The sequence below is a fragment of the Salmo salar genome, chromosome 19, assembly GCF_965601325.2.
Source record: "Salmo salar chromosome 19, fSalSal1, whole genome shotgun sequence".
Classification (NCBI taxonomy): Eukaryota; Metazoa; Chordata; class Actinopteri; order Salmoniformes; family Salmonidae; genus Salmo; species Salmo salar.
Genome location: NC_138309.1, coordinates 19,897,508 through 19,916,704, shown reverse-complemented (window position 1 = coordinate 19,916,704; position 19,197 = coordinate 19,897,508). Strand labels below are relative to the sequence as shown.

Sequence of the window (19,197 nt, the reverse complement as noted above, 5' to 3'; positions counted from 1 at the left end):
TAACGGTGCTAGTGACACATATCATGTAATAACTATGTAATAATACCTGAACTGTAGAACTGTAGCCCTGAGGCAGCGGCTGGTTGGCTAGCCCATGTTTGGTAAATCAGCGGTGGGGATTGGGAGGCTAGTCAGTGCGGCAGTGGATCTTGATGTAACAGTCTAAGCGGTGCTCCCCTCATCTTGTGTTACTCAGCTTGCCTGCACCACCAGGACTGTGTGTGTGTGTGTGTGTGTGTGTGTGTTCCAGCCTCTATCCACATCCAAATCCTAATCTGGGCGTAGCTATAATAATCACCCACCCACCCAGCCAGGCATACAGCTCCAGAACGCCCTGAGGATATTTCTGAATCCTGGGCATATGCCTGAAAGCCCCTGGGTAATATGAGTGGATTATACTCTGCCTGTATTGTAGTGACCTGTTAGTGATGTTTACAGCAGCGTACCACTGGACAGATGCTACGCTAGTCTCCGTGTCACTGTATACCAAACAAGAGTTACCCTAGGTTGGGAACCATTGAACTAGGCTATGCGTACCCTTGGGTGTACTTGGGCTATCCACAGGGGGTACTTGGGAAGACTCATAAAACCATAGGCCTACTGGTAAAATGCACGAGGGGATACTTCGTAGGTCCGAACAGAGCAAAATGTGATTCGGGGTACAGTAACCAAAAAAGGTTAGGAATCACTGGCTTAGTTTATACCAACACCTTCTGGGATTATACCTAAAGCAGAGATAGGAGGACAAGCCTGTGGTAGTCTAAATTACAGCGTTTCAATAAGTAATATTCCACAAAGTCTTGTATAAAGACCAGAGGCTGTATGAATCAAGCATCTCAGGTGCTAATCTAGGATTAGCCCCCCCGTCCATGTAGGCTAATGTTACTCATCGTGATCTAAACAACTGATCCTAAATCAGCACTGCTACTCTGAGATGCTTTTTGAATGCAGTTCCAGACTGGAGACGTCATGTAGCGGTGTTACGTTGCTGTATTACCTTGCCTGCCTTCCACCACCTAAGCATTAGTGGTGGTACTACCTAGGTGATTAACTGTCTCTTTAGGAGCGTGAAACGGTACCCACTCTCTTCTATGACCAGCCCACTAATACGATTATCTTTCTCATGTAAAACTTTAAACCTGTTAGTATTGGGGGATTGACTCTTGGCTCTGGCTCAGTATTACTTTTTCCTGTTTAACTGTTGCCAACTGCATTTTGGTGGAGTATTTTCTTTCACGGGCAGGCACATTTCTGTAAGAGTAGATATTTGTGAACATTGCACAAACTAAATACTGGATTTGATTACTGATGAATTAGCTCACTGTCAAACTCAGATTAAGCTGCAAACTTGTTTTCACAATCTTGAACCCAAAATGATGCAAAGTCTCAATTAGATAGGCCTAAACGCCAAATGTATCCAAGCCATGCCAGATGTGACACTATGTGCAAACCACATTTTAACTGCAAACCCCATTCCATCTCTGCTAATGCAACTGGTAAAACAAGAGTTCAACAGTTCAGTCAACCTAGGATAGCGTTGTCCTGTGACATTTCTCCCATTTCTAGCAGCAACAAGTGAAGCGATACACCATCCTGGACCCTGGTCTACACACAGAGGCTGCTATTCCCTACATTGTGCGTTTCCAATGAGACAGCAGGCCGCCAGTGTTTAATGTTAATGTTCGCTCTAGTGTTATTGTATCAGGACACTAAAGACTTGTGGCCTGCAGAATCAACAACCTGCATTATTCAAGTCTGTTGCTTTGTTAGTCGGTGTTAAAGTTCACAGTTGGCCATTGTTATGTAAATGCCAGCTGATAAGTACCCAGGACCTTGCCTTGGCTCCAAGTCAGAGTAGGCCTGCTGGAGCCATGGCCCAGTAAGACACAGGTGCCAGCCCGTGTAGATGGAAACAGAGCCTTTTGGGTGAAACACTGGGGTAAATCATCATTGGAAATACGCAATAGGGCACTACTTTTGACACACATACATTATGTTCTTCTATCCTCGTGGGGACCTAAAATTAATTTCCATTCAAAATCCTATTTCCCTAACCATAAACCAATCCCTAAACCTAACTCCTAACCTTAAACCTAACCACTAACCCCTTACCCTAACCATAACTCCTAAGCTTAAAATAGCCTTTGTCCCTTTGGGGATGTGGGAAATGTCCCCATGAGGGAGAATTTTCCTTGTTTTACTATCCTTGTGGGGACTTTAGGTCCCCATAAGGATAGAAGAACCAACCCACAGGCAGACACACACACACACACACACACACACGTGTAATTCGGCAATGTCATAATATAATCAAAACTGATTATGATCCATAACATATGCTGCCCCATCTAAGACATATTTAAACCCACAATCCTAATTCCTGTCAGTCAGTAATCATCTTTAAATGGGCCTTATCTTCACCATCATCAGTCAACATCAGGATAAGTATTTCCCTTTTCCCCTCAGTTCGTGACCCTCCTGGCTCCCAATCCCCCTTAGCCTGCCCCCCTGCCCTAGCGTCCCATGGCGAGCTCAGTTTAAATATCACTAATTCTCTTACGCAATGGAATTACCATTTGATATCAAATAAAACTCCTGATTCAGGCAACAGCAGCAGCCCCGGACAGCAACAACGGCCCACTTTCATTCCCTCTTTTCCTAACACCACAACAACAACAACATTGAGTTTTGTTAACAATACGTGCGTTGTGCTAGCTACTGACTTAGATCTTTAATGATCCTGGCAAGGAACACTTCTACTGTTGTTGCTGCTGCTGCGGATTCTTGAAAAGTGCAGATCTGGTACTTTTTAATGATTTGACTCTGTCAAAATGAAATGAATGATCTTCTTTATGGATATCATGTAGGCCTAGCTAAGCTAAAAATAAGCTAAACCATATGCAGACCAGATCTGGCATTTCACAGCACTGTACTCTCTCTCACACTATGTAGCCTAAAAACAATGAACACTGCCCAACACTCATTGACATTTCTTCAATCACAACCACTTGGTAGGCTAAATTAGATGACTTACAAATACTAGATAGTGTCCAAATAATAAATCAGCGTGGTTTTCTGGTTTGACTGGTTTGTAATGAAACACAGTGCATTTGGAAAGTATTCAGAACCCTTGACTTTTTCAACATTTTGTTACATTGCAGGCTTATTCTAAAATGGATTAAATAGTTTTCCCCCTCATCAATCAACACACAATACCCCATAATGACAAAGCAAAAACTTGTTTTTAGAAATGTTTGCAAATGTATAAGCCCCCCCCCCGCAAATATCACTGTTAAATAAGTATTCAGACCCTTTACTCAGTACTTTGTTGAAGTATCTCGGACAGCGATTACAGCCTTGAGTATTCTTGGGTATGATGCTACAAGCTTGGCACACCTGTATTTGGAGAGTTTCTCCCATTTTTCTTTGTAGATCCTCTTAAGCTCTATCAGGTTGGACGAGGAGCATCGCTGCACAGCTATTTTCAGGTCTCTCCAAAGATGTTTGATCAGGTTCAAGTCCGGGCTCTGGCTGGGCCACTCAAGGACATTCAGAGACTTGTCCCGAAGCCACTACTGCGTTGTCTTGGCTGTGTACTAAGGGTCGTTGTCCTGTTGGAAGTTGAACCTTCGCTCCAGTCTGAGGTCCTGAGTGCTCTGGAGCAGGTTTTCCTCAAGGATCTCTCTGTACATTGCTCCGTTCATCTTTCCCTCGATCCTGACTAGTCTCCCTGCCACTGAAAAACATCCCTTAAGCATGATGCTGCCACCACCATGCTTCACCGTAGGGATGGTGCCAGGTTTTCTCCAGACGTGATGCTTGGCATTCAGGCCAAAGAGTTCAATCTCGGTTTCATCAGACCAGAGAATCTTGTTTCTCATGGTCTGAGAGTCTTTAGGTTCCTTTTGGCAAACTTCCATCTATTGGGTGAAATACCACAGTGTGTCATCACAGCAGAAAGATTTGAGAACTGTTGCCACAAGAAAATGACAACCAGTGAAGAATAGACACCATTGTAAATACAACCCATATTTATGTTATTTTTTATTTTCCCTGTTGTACTTTAACTATTTGCACAACGTTGCAACACTGTATATAGCCACAATATGACATTTGAAATGTCTCTTTTCCTTTGGAACATTTGTGAGTATAATGTTTACTGCTGCTGCCACCATGCTTCACCATAGGGATGGTGCCAGGTTTCCTCCAGATGTGATGCTTGTCATTCAGGCCAAAGAGTTCAATCTTGGTTTCAACAGACCAGAGAATCTTGTTTCTCATCGTCTGAGTCTTTAGGTTCCTTTTGGCAAACTCCAAGCAGGCTGTCATGTGCCTTTTACTGAGGAGTGGCTTCCTTCTGGCCACTCTACCATAAAGGCCTTATTGGTGGAGTGCTGCAGAGACGGTTGTCCTTCTGGAAGGTTCTCCCATCTCCACAGAGGAATTATGGAGCCCTGTCAGAGTGACCATCGGGTTCGTTGGTCACTTCCCTGACTGATGGAGGCCACTGTGTTCTTGGAGACCTTCAAGGATGCAGACATTTTTTGGGACCCTAACCCAGATCTGTGCCTTGACATAATCCTGTCTCGGAGCTCTATGGACAATTCCTTTGACCTCATGGCATGGTTTTTGTTCTGACATGCACTGTCAACTGCGGGACCTTATATAGACAGGTGTGTGCCTTTCCAAATCATGTCCAATCAATTGAATTTACGACAGGTGGACTCCAATCAAGTTGTTGTCAAGGCTCAGTAGAAGACCAAGATGCAGACAGTTTCGAAGTAACAAAAGTTTAATTCAAAAACAGGAGGCAGGCAAACAACAGGTCAAGGGCAGGCAGAGGTCAGTAATCCAAAGCAGAGCCCGAAAGGTACAGAACGGCAGGCAGGCTCAGGGTAGGCAGAATGGTCAAAACCGGGAAAAAAGGAACTAGAGAAAGACAGGAGCATGGGAAAACCGCTGGTAGGCTTGACGAAACAAAATGAACAGGCAACAGACAAACAGAGAGCACAGGTATAAATACACTGGGGATAATGGGGAAGACAGGCAACACCTGAAGGGGGGTGGAGACAATCACAAAGACAGGTGAAACAGATCAGGGTGTGACAGTTGTAGAAACATCTCAAGGATGATCAATGGAAACAAAACGCAGCTGAGCTCAATTTCGTGTCTCATAGCAAAGGGTCGGAATACTTACGTAAATTAGTATTTCTGTTTTTTATTTGTAATAAATTTGCAAAAATGTATAAAAACCTGCCTTGTTATTATATGGTATTTTGTGTAGATTGATGAAATAAAAAAATTATTGTATACATTTTAGAATAAGGCTGTAACGTAACAAAATGTGGAAAAAGGGAAGGGGTCTGAATACTTTTGGAATGCACTGTACAGTACATAAATAAAGGAATTTGTTGATCATCAGGAAGAAGAAGGCATCTGTCCTAACTGGTAGCTAGTGGCTACAACACCAAGGCTGCCTCCCAAATGGCACCCTATTCCCTACATAGTGCACTACTTTTGATGAGAGCCTTATGGGCCCTGGTCAAAAGTAGTCCACTATATAGGGAATAGGGTGCCATTTTGGATGTATACCAAAAGGTTGGAAGAGGAAGACAGTTTGGTGTCATAATCTTCTTCATGGCCCCAGTAGGAGGGGGAGGGAGGGAGGGAGGGAGAGAGAGAGACCCTAAACAGAGAGTACACAGTGGCGGAATACCTGACCACTGTGACTGACCCAAAATTAAGGAAGGCTTTGACTATGTACAGACTCATTGAGCATAGCCTTGCTATTGAGAGAGGCCGCCATAGGCAGACCTGGCTTTCAAGAGAAGACAGGCTATGTACGCACTGCCCACAAAATGAGGTGGAAACTGAGTTGGACTTCCTAACCTCCTGCCAAATGTATGACCATATTAGAGACACATATTTCCTTCAGATTACACAGACACACAAAGAATTTAAATAACAAATCCAAATTTAAACTCCCATCGATTGGGTGAAATACCACAGTGTGTCATCACAGCAGAAAGATTTGTGAACTGTTGCCACAAGAAAAGGTCAACCAGTGAAGAACAAACACCATTGTAAATACAACCCATATTTATGTTTATTTATTTTCCCTTTTGTACTTTAACTATTTGCACATTGTTACAACACTGTATATAGCCATAATATGATATTTGAAATGTCTCTTTTCCTTTGGAACTTTTGTGAGTATAATGTTTACTGTTCATTTCACTTGCTTTGACAATATGTTTCCCATGCCAATAAAGCCCTTTGAATTCGAGAGAGAGAGAGAGAAGCATGGGACAGAGACGAGATTAGGGCATGGACGACTCAGATGAAGAACCCTAATCAGGAAATTGAAGTTGTCTATAGCTACTTTAAGAAAGAAAAAGCTAACAGGCAACAACAGTCAAGTCTAGATCCATGTTATCCAACAGTTTGCCTAACGAGCTTGGACAATACTATGCAGAAAGGTTAGTGCAATTTTTATAAAGAATGTGTAACGGGCGTTGCCAAAGTGTTTCGCAGTCAAAATATCTACAGGCCGGCTAGCAGACAGACATACGCTCACATTCAAACAATTTTGTGGCGATGACAACATCTGACATTCATCATCATAGCTCTGGGCGTTGCAATAGTTTCTAGAACTGAACCCTGACAAGGAATGAAGGACAAATTGGTGCTGGTTACTTATTCCTACATTATATAGTGATAAACTATGAATGTTTCTTACAGTTTTATGTCTGTCTACCTATAAACCTAAGCCTATTTCCGCATCTTATGAACACTTTTCCTTAGCGGTGGTGAAAGTAGCAATCAATGTCAAAAAGGTATTCAGGAGACTGACAGACACAATGCACATTATGCACAGTGAGCGTGCCATGATCCCAGTGGAGGCTGGTGGGAGGATCTATAAGAGGACAGGCTCATTGTAATGGCTGGAATGGAATTAATGGAACAGTATCAAACAGATCAAACATATGAAAAACACATTGGACTCCATTCCATTGATTCTATTCCAGCCATTACAATGAGCCTGTCCTCCTATAGCTCCTCCCAACGGCCTCCACTGCATGATCCAGCCGTAAAACAATACTAGAAAACTGCAGCACATGGCTGCAGCACATGGCTAGAAAACAAAAAGGAATCTAGGAATAACCCCCAAACTTGTGTCTGGAGACCAAACCTGGTTTCAAACACTACTTGAAATAATTTCAAATACTTATGCTGGGCTTGATTGAACTTGCCTGTTGCAATGGAACCAATAGAATAGTTTCAAAAGTGCAAACACCATCCACCTGGTACTGCATGCAGTGTAAAGTGAAATGTAATAGTATTTGAACCCAGGTCTGCCAGAGACCCAAAGGATAACATCCCATCCAATCCCTGCCTCAAATATTCCTTCAGAGGAGCCACACCTCTGTATTGTTGCAAACCTCATTGGCCAGACAGACCAGAGGAGGGGAGGGGTCAACTACATTCTGCCAAAATCATTTTTATTGTATGGCTCTGTGACATCATCGTCCAGTGTACCCCGCTTGGAATTGGCGCTTCCTGAGGATGTGTGTCGGTGTTTCCAATCAGCTCTCTCAACATGACACTGAGTATCTCTGAGACGCTCTGGCGAAGGCTGAAAACGGGATATGTCCCAAATGGCAGCCTTTTCCCTAAAGTGCACTACTTTTGACCAGGGCCCATAGGTCACACATGGCCAAGTCACACATGGTCATATTTCAACGCCACACTGCCACCCCAGATCCGCTATAACTCACAGCCCCAGCCCACCCCTCTCTTTGTCTGACTCTCTCTGACAGTTTCTTTGTATGTACAGTACTAGTCAAAAGTTGACACACAAACTCATTCAAGGGTTTTTCTTTATTTGTACTATTTTCTACATTGTAGAATAATAGTGAAGACATCAACACTATGAAATAACACATATGGAATCATGTAGTAACCAACAAAGTGTTATATTTTATATTTAAGATTCTTTAAAGTAGCCACCCTTTGCCTTGATGACAGCTTTGCACACTCTTGGCATTCTCTCAACCAGCTTCATGAGGTAGTCACCTGGAATACATTTCAATTAACAGGTGTGCCTTGTTAATAAAAGTTAATTTGTGGAATTTCTTTCCTTCTTATTAAAATTTTGAGCCAATCAGTTGTGTTGTAACAAGGTAGGGGTGGTATACAGAAGACAGCCCTATTTGGTACAAGACCAAGTCCATATTATGGCAAGAACAGCTCAAATAAGCAAAGCAAAACGACAGTCCATCATTACATTAAGACATGAAGGCCAGTCAATCCGGAAAAATTCAAGAACTTTGAAATTTTCTTCAAGTACAGTCGCAAAAACCATCAAGCGCTATGATTAAACTGGCTTTCATGAGGACCGCCACAGGAAAGGAAGACCCAGAGTTACCTCTGCTGCAGAGGAGAAGTTCATTAGAGTTACCAGCCTCAGAAATTACAGACACATCTACATCAACTTTTCAGAGGAGACTGTGTGAATCAGACCTTCATGGTTGAATTGCCTCAAAGAAACCACAACTAAACGACACCAATAATAAGAAGAGACTTGCTTGTGCCAAGAAACACGAGCAATGGACATTAGACCTGTGGAAATCTGTCCTTTGGTCTGATGAGTCCAAATTTGAGATGTTTGGTTCCAACCGCCAAGTCTTTGCGAGATGCAGAGTAGGTGAAAGAAGGATCTCCGCATGTGTGGTTCCCACCGTGAAGCATGGAGGAAGAGGTGTGATGATGTCAGGGTGCTTTGCTGGTGACACCGTCTGTGATTTATTTAGAATTCAAGGCACACTTAACCAGCATGGCTATCACAGCATTTTGCAGCGATATGCCATCCCATCCCATTTTTAAACAGAACAATGACCCAACAGACCTTCAGGCTGTGTAAGGGCTATTTGATCAAGGACAGTGATGGAGTGCTGCATCAGATAACCTGGCCTCCACAATCAACCGACCTCAACCCAATTGAGATGGTTTGGGATGAGTTGGACCACAGAGTGAAGGAAAAGCAGCCAACAAGTGCTCAGCATATGTGGGAACTCCTTCAAGACTGTTGGAAAAGCATTCCAGGTAAAGCTGGTTGAGAGATTGCCAAGAGTGTGTAAAGCTATCATCAAGGAAAAGGGTGGCTACTTTGAAGAATCTCACATTTATTTTGATTTGTTTATCACTTTTTTGGTTACTACATGATTCCATGTGTTATTTCATAGTTTTGATGTCTTCACTATTATTCTACAACGTAGAAAATAGTAAAAAAATAAATAAATAAAAACCCTTGAATGAGTAGGTGTGCCCAAACTTTTGACTCTCACTCTACTGTTCTGTCCAACCCCACTGAGAGTGAGGGGCCCTGACTGCAACATGTCAACTAATTGTGTTTCAGTAGTTTTTCAGACTCAGGTCCATCTGGCCAGATCACTTCAAAACACCTTGTTTACAGTAGTTTAAGTGACAGAAGTTGAATGTATTTATCAAAGACATGACAATGATTGATCTAAGAATTGAGCAACATTCCCTAACCACATTGCTAACAAACCCATGCTGCCACACTGTCAACAACATGTTATCTATTTATCTCTATCTATCTATCCACACCCTCTCATCAGTAGGGTAGGGTACAGCACTAGACCTCAACAACAATCTCATTCACATTGAGTGAATTAGCTCATAAGGAATTACTTAAACACCCCCAAACATATTTTGCTCAACTGCTCCCATAGCAACGGTTGTTTTCCTTTTGTGAATAGCAGATTGCTTATGGACAAATGTATGTAGGCTGTTCGCTCCACATATTCTATGTCCCAAATGGCACTCTACTGACCGGGGCTCATAGTGCCATTTGGGATACACACATTGTTTCCCTCCAAAACTTGACAGAGTGGGAGTTACTGAGGGAGTCATCTGGCTTCAGTATCAAAGGACCTCCGTTCGGTTGGGATATTACGTTCTCCTACAATGGAGTCAGTAACATATTACAGACCACAGACTTAATTCACTTTAGACACACTACAGTGATCTAATCAAACAGTGTCAAGTGTTTTTAATGCTGTGCGGATTCATCAATGCAAAGTTGTGACTTCAGATGATGAGGAGGAACATTAAAAGAGTATTGCAGCGTGTTAAAAAACTAGGTATAAATTAAAAGTTTTGTTGGATATTAGTGTCGCACATGCAATAGGCTTATTTCCCATTATTTCAAAAGGCTTAGCCTAATTCTTCTGAAACATATATAAAAAAAATTCATTGACGTCATATAACATGTTTTCAATGGAATCCAGTCCACACCCTGCTCCAGTTTTAAAACGAAACATGTAAAAGCATTGGCAGAAGCTCCATGTTCCAAAAGGAATTGCCAATGCAAGCATGTGACAACATTTACAGTATAAAAGACGCCTTGGAATGTCTTGGTAAGCCCGTCTGAAACATTAGCAAGTTAATGCCCGTGAATACAGTACAGTTCTCTGCAGTTCATAAAAGGCATATCATCGAGTAAGACTAACTCTCCAGCACTATGTCCAAGGATATGTTGTTTTGGTTTTTTACCATAAAAATAGAATTATAGAACGTTCACTTGAATGGAGATGTTCCAACGTTCCTTCTAGAAATTATATTTCTATGTGTTTTTTTAACCTTGTCCACTGTTCAGCTTGTCTTCTCATGGTCATTAGTTCTCATCAAGGTTCTTGGGGCTACCTTGAGATGACCGAGGCATGGTTTATCAGACCGAACCACTGTGATCAAAGGATTAACACACCGCAGTACACTAGCACGATGCTAATCAGGTATGGACAGACTTGGCAGGCAGCTGAACACTTCGATGGAGGGGGAAGAAATGTGAAAGAATCAAAAGATCTGGGACAAAAAGTCCAGAACTCCAAATTAGAGACTGATATCTTACTCTCTGATAAGGCAAAATCTTTATCAGCTGCTATTTTATGAACTAGTCGATAACGTCCTTAAAAAAAACAGTACAGGTCAGCCGACCTAAAGGAATAAGATATGGTGCATGCATGCCTAACATTATTCAATGTCTGTAAAGAATAGGTCTGTTTTATCGTCTAGTACCAGGAAGTCTCTCTGGCTAACTGACTTACGGCTGTTTGTCTCTTTGAGCTAAGTGATGGAAGCTGAATTGGTACAGTATGAGTCACTTAGCCAGGATACATCCATGCAACGCCTCTAGAGCACTGTGGCTGTGTTGACCAGCCCTTTCCTTTCCTCTCCTGTAGTACTGCCGGAATTAACGAGCCACTTCCCTCTTTACACCCACCCGCCAGGGGCATCCAACTGGCTTTACATTCTTACACCAACCCAGCCAAAGGAGGGTATGTGTCAAAACACGCACACAAACACTCTCTCACGCACGGGTGCACACACACTCTTTCTCTCTCTTTGACACACCCCCCCACCCACACACACACACACACTGTAAAATCAAACCCCAGAGCTGAAACTTGTCAAGGAGTTTCAACCTCTCTATTTACATGTCCAGTGTCAGTTCTCCTTTGGAAACTACAGTAGTGGACCAAAACAATGTGTCAATCTAAGAATGCCAGAGTCATAACCTTGAAATAACATTACAACAAATGTTACAGAGGCTGTCGCAGCTAACATAACCTCTCACACAGTGCCCGTCGGTTGGGGATCTGTCCTCTGCCTAGACAATGCAAAGTCCTTTGTAGTCTACTGCTTCATCTAAATGTTGTAAAACCAGGGACTCTAAAGCTTTGCAGCCTATTGGTTCTTCTAAATGAATAAACAGCTAAATACTGAACAAACTAATATTGTATCATAGAAATCCACAGGACTAGACTACTGTTCTCATGCAGCTTTTTATCCCTGCAAGGCCACACCTACAACAAGTCCCAAATGGCACCCTATTCCCTTTTTAGTGCACTACTTTTGATCAGGGCACATAGGTCTCTGGTCAAAAGTAATGCACTGTGTAGGTAATTGGGTGCCATTTGGGACGTACCCCTAGGCTTAAATGAATCCAATAAGAGTGAGTTCAGACAGAGGACTTATGCTGGCTGGCTGAGTTCTGATAACTACACTAATCAACCTAAAACATAGGCCTACAAAAACTGACTATCGTCATCTTATAGCAACATATAGGCTTGCATCCTAAACAGCACCCTATTCCCATAGGACTCTGGTCAAAAGTAGTGCACTATATAGGGAATAGGGCGCCATTTGGGATGAAACTCGTAAAAATGCAATGTTGCGTGAGAGCACTGCAAAACACAGTAATGCCTGCATCATAATGACCTTTGTTTGGATTCCTGAACTTCCAGTTGAACTGGCCAACTGAACCACAGGTCTCTGGTCTCTAGTCTAGACATCTGCCCTCTAGAGGACCCTGAGTGAAAGGTCAAGAAAAAGACAGCTGGCTTTCAACACCCCTCTGACTTCAGAAGCAAACCAGTCTAATATGTTAATACCATCCAGCTGAATGTCTTTCATTTCATAGAGTGTAGGTCTATGTCTGGGTTTAGTATTATTTATGACACAGTGTAGACTTATAGGCCTACACTGTTTTAACTTAGATTTTCTGTCTGGTAACTCCAGTCTAAAACCATATTGAAAGGACTAGCTAGCACTCAGTGAGAGATTCTGATTATTAATACACTATCAGATTGCTAAACTATTTACAGAGGCATGTGTTACTGTTAGCCGTCATTATTAGTGTTTTCCAGGAAGGATACCTTCTCTCCACGTAATCCAAGATAAGTGACGCCTGGCAAAACTCTCTTCCTCTTTTCCTTCCTTTCGACGCCACTCCTCTCCCTAAAGGTTATGTTGAGTTCTCCTCCTAGGTGACACAAAACAGACCCAGTAAGTGGGAATAAGTGGGGGGGGGGGGGGGTTAAGTTTTCATACAGCATCAATTAACAGAATGAGCCATGGGCTAGTGTAACTGAAATGTCAGAATAAAGTGAAACTAGACATAGCATGTTGAATTCTTTGTGCAATACTCATCATGACCCTCTCAAGATGCATTGCCTATCACCATATTGCTATGTTGTTGTTTATTAACAAGAGGATGACAAATACAAGCGGACCTTTTGGTGTTCCTACATGCGGATTAGCTAACAAGCAGTGTCCGACTGCAATGAATGTAATAAATGGAGAAGCCTATACTAGCCTAGTTAGTTGACCTTGACCATCCATCACACCAGTTGTTGACCTCTTCCTCGTGCCTTATCACCATAGCCATACACTGTAAAAAAATAAATAATAATAACTGTTTCAACTCATTATTATTAAGTATATGGTTCCACAGCGTTTTTTTCCTTTTTAGTTTACTCAACTTTTTGGTCCATGTGTTACCTGAACCGTCAAATAAATGTTGGCCCTAACTTAGCTTCAACTTGAAAAAAGGTTGGCAAAAATGATGTCAACTTAAAATTATGTGTTTGCTCAGCTTGTCATATATGTCTCATATGTTCATTCACATTTTAAATTATAATTACCTAAAAAAAAGTATGTGGAACTATTTACACACACATAGTGCTTTTAACATTCAACGTTTTCAACTTAAATATTTGACACACGTTGACATTGTGCATGTTCATTTATACAGAAATTATATTTCAACATGTCCTCACCTGGGATTTGAACTAACAACCTCTTGGTTCATGGCATTCCGAGCTTCCTGCTAAACCACCATGTCTTTGCCAATTATTAGTTAATCTGACTATTCTCTAATCATTGGTTTAATTTAGTTATTTCAGCAATTTTTGATTTTTCTCTATAGTTGTCTAATGTTGGTGGGGCATGTTTTAATGTTACTCCCTAATCACTATGATAAATATAATAAATTGAGTGTGCTTTTAACAGAGCTGAGTGCAAAGTGTAGCAAGACAGGTGAAATCAGTCATTGACACAGACATGGTAGCATAGCAGGAAGATTGGAATGCCATGAACCAGGGTCGGCTCCTGGCATAAGCGACATAAGGAACTCAATCGGGGTCTCAACTTACTTTTGAGAATTAGAATAGTAGAATAGACAAGGTGCAAGTTCGAAACAGGTTCTCCTGTTTTGTCAGCCACTGAACTTGTAGTAATCATGGCCGAATACTGACTGGGCACGCAGGGCCCTTACACCCTGGCGAAATGTGTATAACTGCAGGAAACTGCCCAAAAAATTCTCTCAACCTCATTGCAAAATGGGTAGAATTGCAGGAAATTAGCTTTAAACCTACAATAATTTCTCTTGGTCCCATTGCAAAATTTGTAGAATCTAATGAAATTTGCTATAAAATTGCAAAATGTTCTATGCCCCATGGCAAAATGTGTAGTAGAATTGCAGGAAATTAGCTTTAAAAGTGCAATAATGTCTCTCTGACCCATGGCAAAATTAGTATAATTTCATGAAATGTGTTATAAAATTGCTAAATGTTCTGTGTAGAACTGCAGAAAATGTCCTTTAAAAATGCATAATGTTCTCTATGCCCCATGGTAAAATGTGTATTTTTAAAACGTACATTTTTCTCTCTGCCGTCAAGAGGGGGGCCACCATTTTTTGGGGCCTGCTTGGTTGGGGGGCCGCTTAGGTGAGTTTAAATCCCAGGTGAAGACATGTACAGTATATGAATTACTGTATAAATGAACATGCACAATGTAATTATGTATGTCAATGTGTGCCAAATATGTATGTTGAAAACATTGTATGTTAAAAGCAGTGTGTGTGTGATAAGATGCCCAAATAATCATTTCTAGTTGAATGAACATATGCGACCATTTCAGCAAACATAATTTTGACTGAATTTTCTTAAGTTTGAGCTAAATTTGGGCCGTTTTTTTCCCCCGGGTAAAACACAAAACGAAAAGTTGAGTAAAAAAAAAAAAAAAAAAAGAATGTGAAACCAGTTACTTAATAATAATTAGTTGAAACAACTTCCCTCCGATTTCACATTTCAGTACGCTCAGATTGCCTGCCTCCTGTGTCAACACAATCAGTCACATTTCTCACACACACACACACACACACACACACACAAAAAACTGGTAACCTACACTTCTGAGTAGGCTAACGTCTCTAACTAGTCTAATAATAACGTTTGAAAAAAAATTAAATGGTTGTATTAATTCACCAGAATAACATTATAATAGAAGTACTTCAAAAGTTATCCAAGTTCGACCAAATGGGGCAAACGTAAGATGATTGATGATTTGACCTCAGGCATGTGATTGACAAGATGCTGCAGGTGCTACAGTGTGACACACATCAAAGCCAGCCGCAGAAACTTGACAGACCCAACCATGCCATTACTGGGCCATTGATATTCTCACTGCGATGTGTTGTTGCTGGTTACAAATATTTAAAATATAAAAACTGCCCTATGTAGCAAGACTGAAGGCGTTCAAAACTGTAGTTCTAATCTGTGCCGATACCAAATTGAACATTTGCTTGATAACTGTGTTATGCAATTTGGATACTGATTGCCACTATGTTTGTCTAACCTTCGGCAAGCTATTGACAGCTGGGCTGGCTACATTGTAAACCCGAGAAATGTTAGCAAAATGTTGAATAACAACTAGCTTGCTAGCTAGCTAGGTCTGAAGTGTAGTTGCAGGTAACCTTCAGCAAGTCCAGCTAGCGCTCTATATCGAAGTAAATAAATATGTAAACAACGGTCATTCCGTTCGTCCATTCCCCTAACATTACCGTATCTTATATTCTTGACATCCCATTTTAACCACATACGGTGAGCTATCTATTATGAGAAATGCTAGCAATTGCAGCAGATATGAACATCACCCAAGCCAGGCTTTAAGTTGAGGCACCGTTTGCAGATGCGCCTCGCTCTCTCTGCCTCTGCTCTGTTTACTTCATAGCAGCAGCATTCTTCAAGCTCTCCCTCTGCCGAATATGCCTCCAGCGGACACAGCCTTCACTCGATATCCTATTAGATCCGTCGTTTTCTTGCATTAGTCTACATTTCACACATAGGCTACCGCTATCATCACCCTGAAATTACGCACTGGATAGACACTTTTTTTTTGTTACCTGGGAGATGCGTCGGTCGCGTTATCGTCTGGTAGGCTATAGATCCCTGCGTTCAGTATCTGCGGCCGAGAGAGCTCTGTGCTGTACTGTGCTGGGCATTTGCTTAGCATGCCTATTCGGGGCGGCAACTGGAGGGACGCAGGAGCAGCAGATCTCCTCAGCGCGCCCTGATTAGTGACAGAAGGAATACAGTATGCTTTTTTTTCAGCATTGGCGCTGCTGGATGATTTTGTATTGAATGGATGGCCCTGAATTTATAGACCTACTGTGCCCCTCATATTTTCTTTTTTTCAATTAGTTTGCTACAAAGTGAGATCATGATAGTAGCCTAAACAGTATAATTTTTATTTTAGCCCTTATTTAACCAGGGAAGTCAATATCTAAATCCATATGGCATGGAGTTAGGTAACAAAAAGTAGGCTAATGAAACATTTCAATTATCACACACACGCACGCACGCACATTTCTGACAAAATACAGTAGGACTACACCCGCAACCCCGCATCGATACACACTAAACACACATAAGAGAATGTTTTCCTTGCTGAATGTTCACAGGTGGAGAGAGTTGTTCTCTTTTTTTGCACCACTTAAAAGAACAGAGAAACCAAATGACCTCCATAATATTGACACAGATGTTGCATATAACTGAATCCCCGAAAACTGAGGGGGGAAACTGGTATTTTCTGGCTGCCTCAACCTGTGTATTCCCACAACGGAAATCATGTGATTCACCCATTCTAACATTTCGATATCGGTCTATTCCCTCATTTATTTGTAATGGCCCCTCTACCTGCTGTAATATCCTCCCTTTGTGATTGACCCAACAATATGCTCATGTTTACAGAGGTTGTATACAAAATGCCACTTTATGGGCCCTGGTCAAAAGTAGTGTACTATAGGGAGTAGGGTGCCATTTGGGAAAGAACCAGAGAGTCTGACTTAACTTCAAATTACCTACTTGATGCTTATCTGCTTCCTCTAAAGCTAGTCATTGTTTCAGTCTGTGCCCAATGGCCCATAGTCATCTCCTGCAGGCCATTATATGTAAGAACAACATTAACGGAAAGTCGTAGTGTGTGTGTGTGTGTCTGTGTGTGTGTGTCTGTGTGTGTGTGTGTGATGAGGGACCATCCAGTCTCAATGGTCTCTACTGTAGTACCATTCAAAGGTTTGGACACACCTATTCATTAAAGGGTTTTACTTTATTTTTACTATTATTCTACATTGTATAAATAATAGTGAAATCATAAAAACTATGAAAAAACACATATTTTATATTTGAGATTCTTTAAAGTAGCCACCCTTTGCCTTGATGACAGCTTTGCACACTCTTGGCATTCTCTCAACCAGCTTCATGAGGTAGTCACCTGGAATGCATTTCAATAAACTGGTGTGCTTTGTTAAAAGTTAATTTGTGGAATTTCTTTCCTTCTAAATGCGTTTGAGCCAACCATTTGTGTTGTGACAAGGTAGGGGTGTTATACAGAAGATAGCCCTATTTGGTAAAAGACCAAGTCCATATTATGGAAAGAACAGCTCAAATAAGCAAAGAAAATCGATCATTGCTTTTAGACATGAAGGTCAGTCAATTCGGAAAATTTCAAGAACGTTGAACTTCAAGTGTAGTCGCAAAAACCATCAAGCACTATGATGAAACTGGCTCTCATGAGGACCGTCACAGGAAAGAAAGAGCAAGAGTTACCTCTGCTGCACAGGAGAAGTTCATTAGAGTTACCAGCCTCAGAAATTGCAGCCCAAATAAATGCTTCACAGAGTTCAAATAACAGACATCTCAACATCAACTGTTCAGAAGAGACTGAGGGAATCAGGCTTCATGGTCAAATTGCTGCAAAGAAACCACACTAAAGGACACCAATAAGAAGAAGAGACTTGCTTTGGCCAAGAAACACGAGCAATAGACACTAGACCAGTGGAAATCTGTCCTTTGGTCTGATGAGTCCAAATTTGGTTCCAAACGGAGTGTCTTTGTGATACGCATAGTAGGTGAATGGATGATCTCCGCATGTGTGGTTCCCACCACGAAACATGGAGGAGGAGGTGTGATTGTATGGGGGTGATTTGCTGGTGACACTGTCGGTTATTTATTTAGAATTCAAGGCACACTTAACCAGCATGGCTACCACAGCATTCTGCAGGGATACGCCATCCCATCTGGTTTGCACTTAGTGGGACAACATGATTCCAAATGTGTTATTTAATCGTTTTGATGTCTTCACTATTTTTCGACAGTGTAGAAAATAGTAAAAATAAAGAAAAACACTTGAATGAGTAGGTGTGTTCAAACTTTTGACTGGTACTGTATGTATGTTCAATAAAGCCCTTATAAATAATTACTGTAGGTCTATACCACAGCTGTATAGATAAAGCCACTGCTGTACAGATGATCAAACCTTTTGAGTAACATGTAGAGGCGATGGACTTCGTAGAGACCTGGCTCTAAATTGGAGGAGAGAAGTTGGAGATGATATCCTGAACAGAGGAGAAGAGATGTAGGATATGTAATCTCGTCCACCAGCTGGCTCTAGCAATTGAGCTTGGGGATGAGGTTATAGGATATAGGATTATCAAGTCATAATGTCTTCTTTATTAACAGTTCCAGTACATACTGTTGCTTATATAATGCACAACAATATACAGTGTATCAATTATAAGATTGATAAAACCATGTCACCACCACATTATCACTGAGGTCATTGGTTTGCTTTGAACCAATCTGTTACTCTTTGTTTAGTGTTCAGCATACTATGTTTTTGTCTCTTTACATCTGCACTCAACTTTCTATCTGCACTCTGTTTCATGTTGTTATAACCTGTTCCCCCAGTGACGTGTGGTGAGGGAGGTGACTGGGTAAGCGCGGGCTATTATCAAATCCAGATTTACTCACAAATAAACCTTGATGAAGCCCAAGTTCACCATACAACAGATATCTCCAACAACCAGTGACATAGAGTGCCTTCAGAAAGTATTCACACCCCTTGACCTTTTCCACATTTTGTTGTGTAGAGATTTTGTGTCACTGGCCCAGACACAATACCCCATAATGTCAAAGTGGAATAATGTTTTCAGTAATTAAAAGCAGAAAATTCTTGAGTCAATAAGTATTTGTTGTGGCAAGCCTAAATACC

At 41.4% G+C, this 19,197-nt stretch overlaps 1 protein-coding gene across 1 annotated transcript in view; it reads right to left on the bottom strand.

The window, feature by feature from the left end:
* jcada (junctional cadherin 5 associated a) overlaps positions 1 to 16,195 on the bottom strand; it is a 34,078-nt gene extending 17,883 nt beyond the window's left edge. Inside the window, exons 1-2 of the mRNA XM_014157510.3 lie at positions 16,049 to 16,195; positions 12,741 to 12,847 (exon numbers count right to left, since the gene is read on the bottom strand). The gene's annotated coding sequence lies outside the window, so the exon portion shown is untranslated. The remainder of the gene's footprint in view (positions 1 to 12,740; positions 12,848 to 16,048) is intronic.
* Positions 16,196 to 19,197: the final 3,002 nt, after the last annotated feature.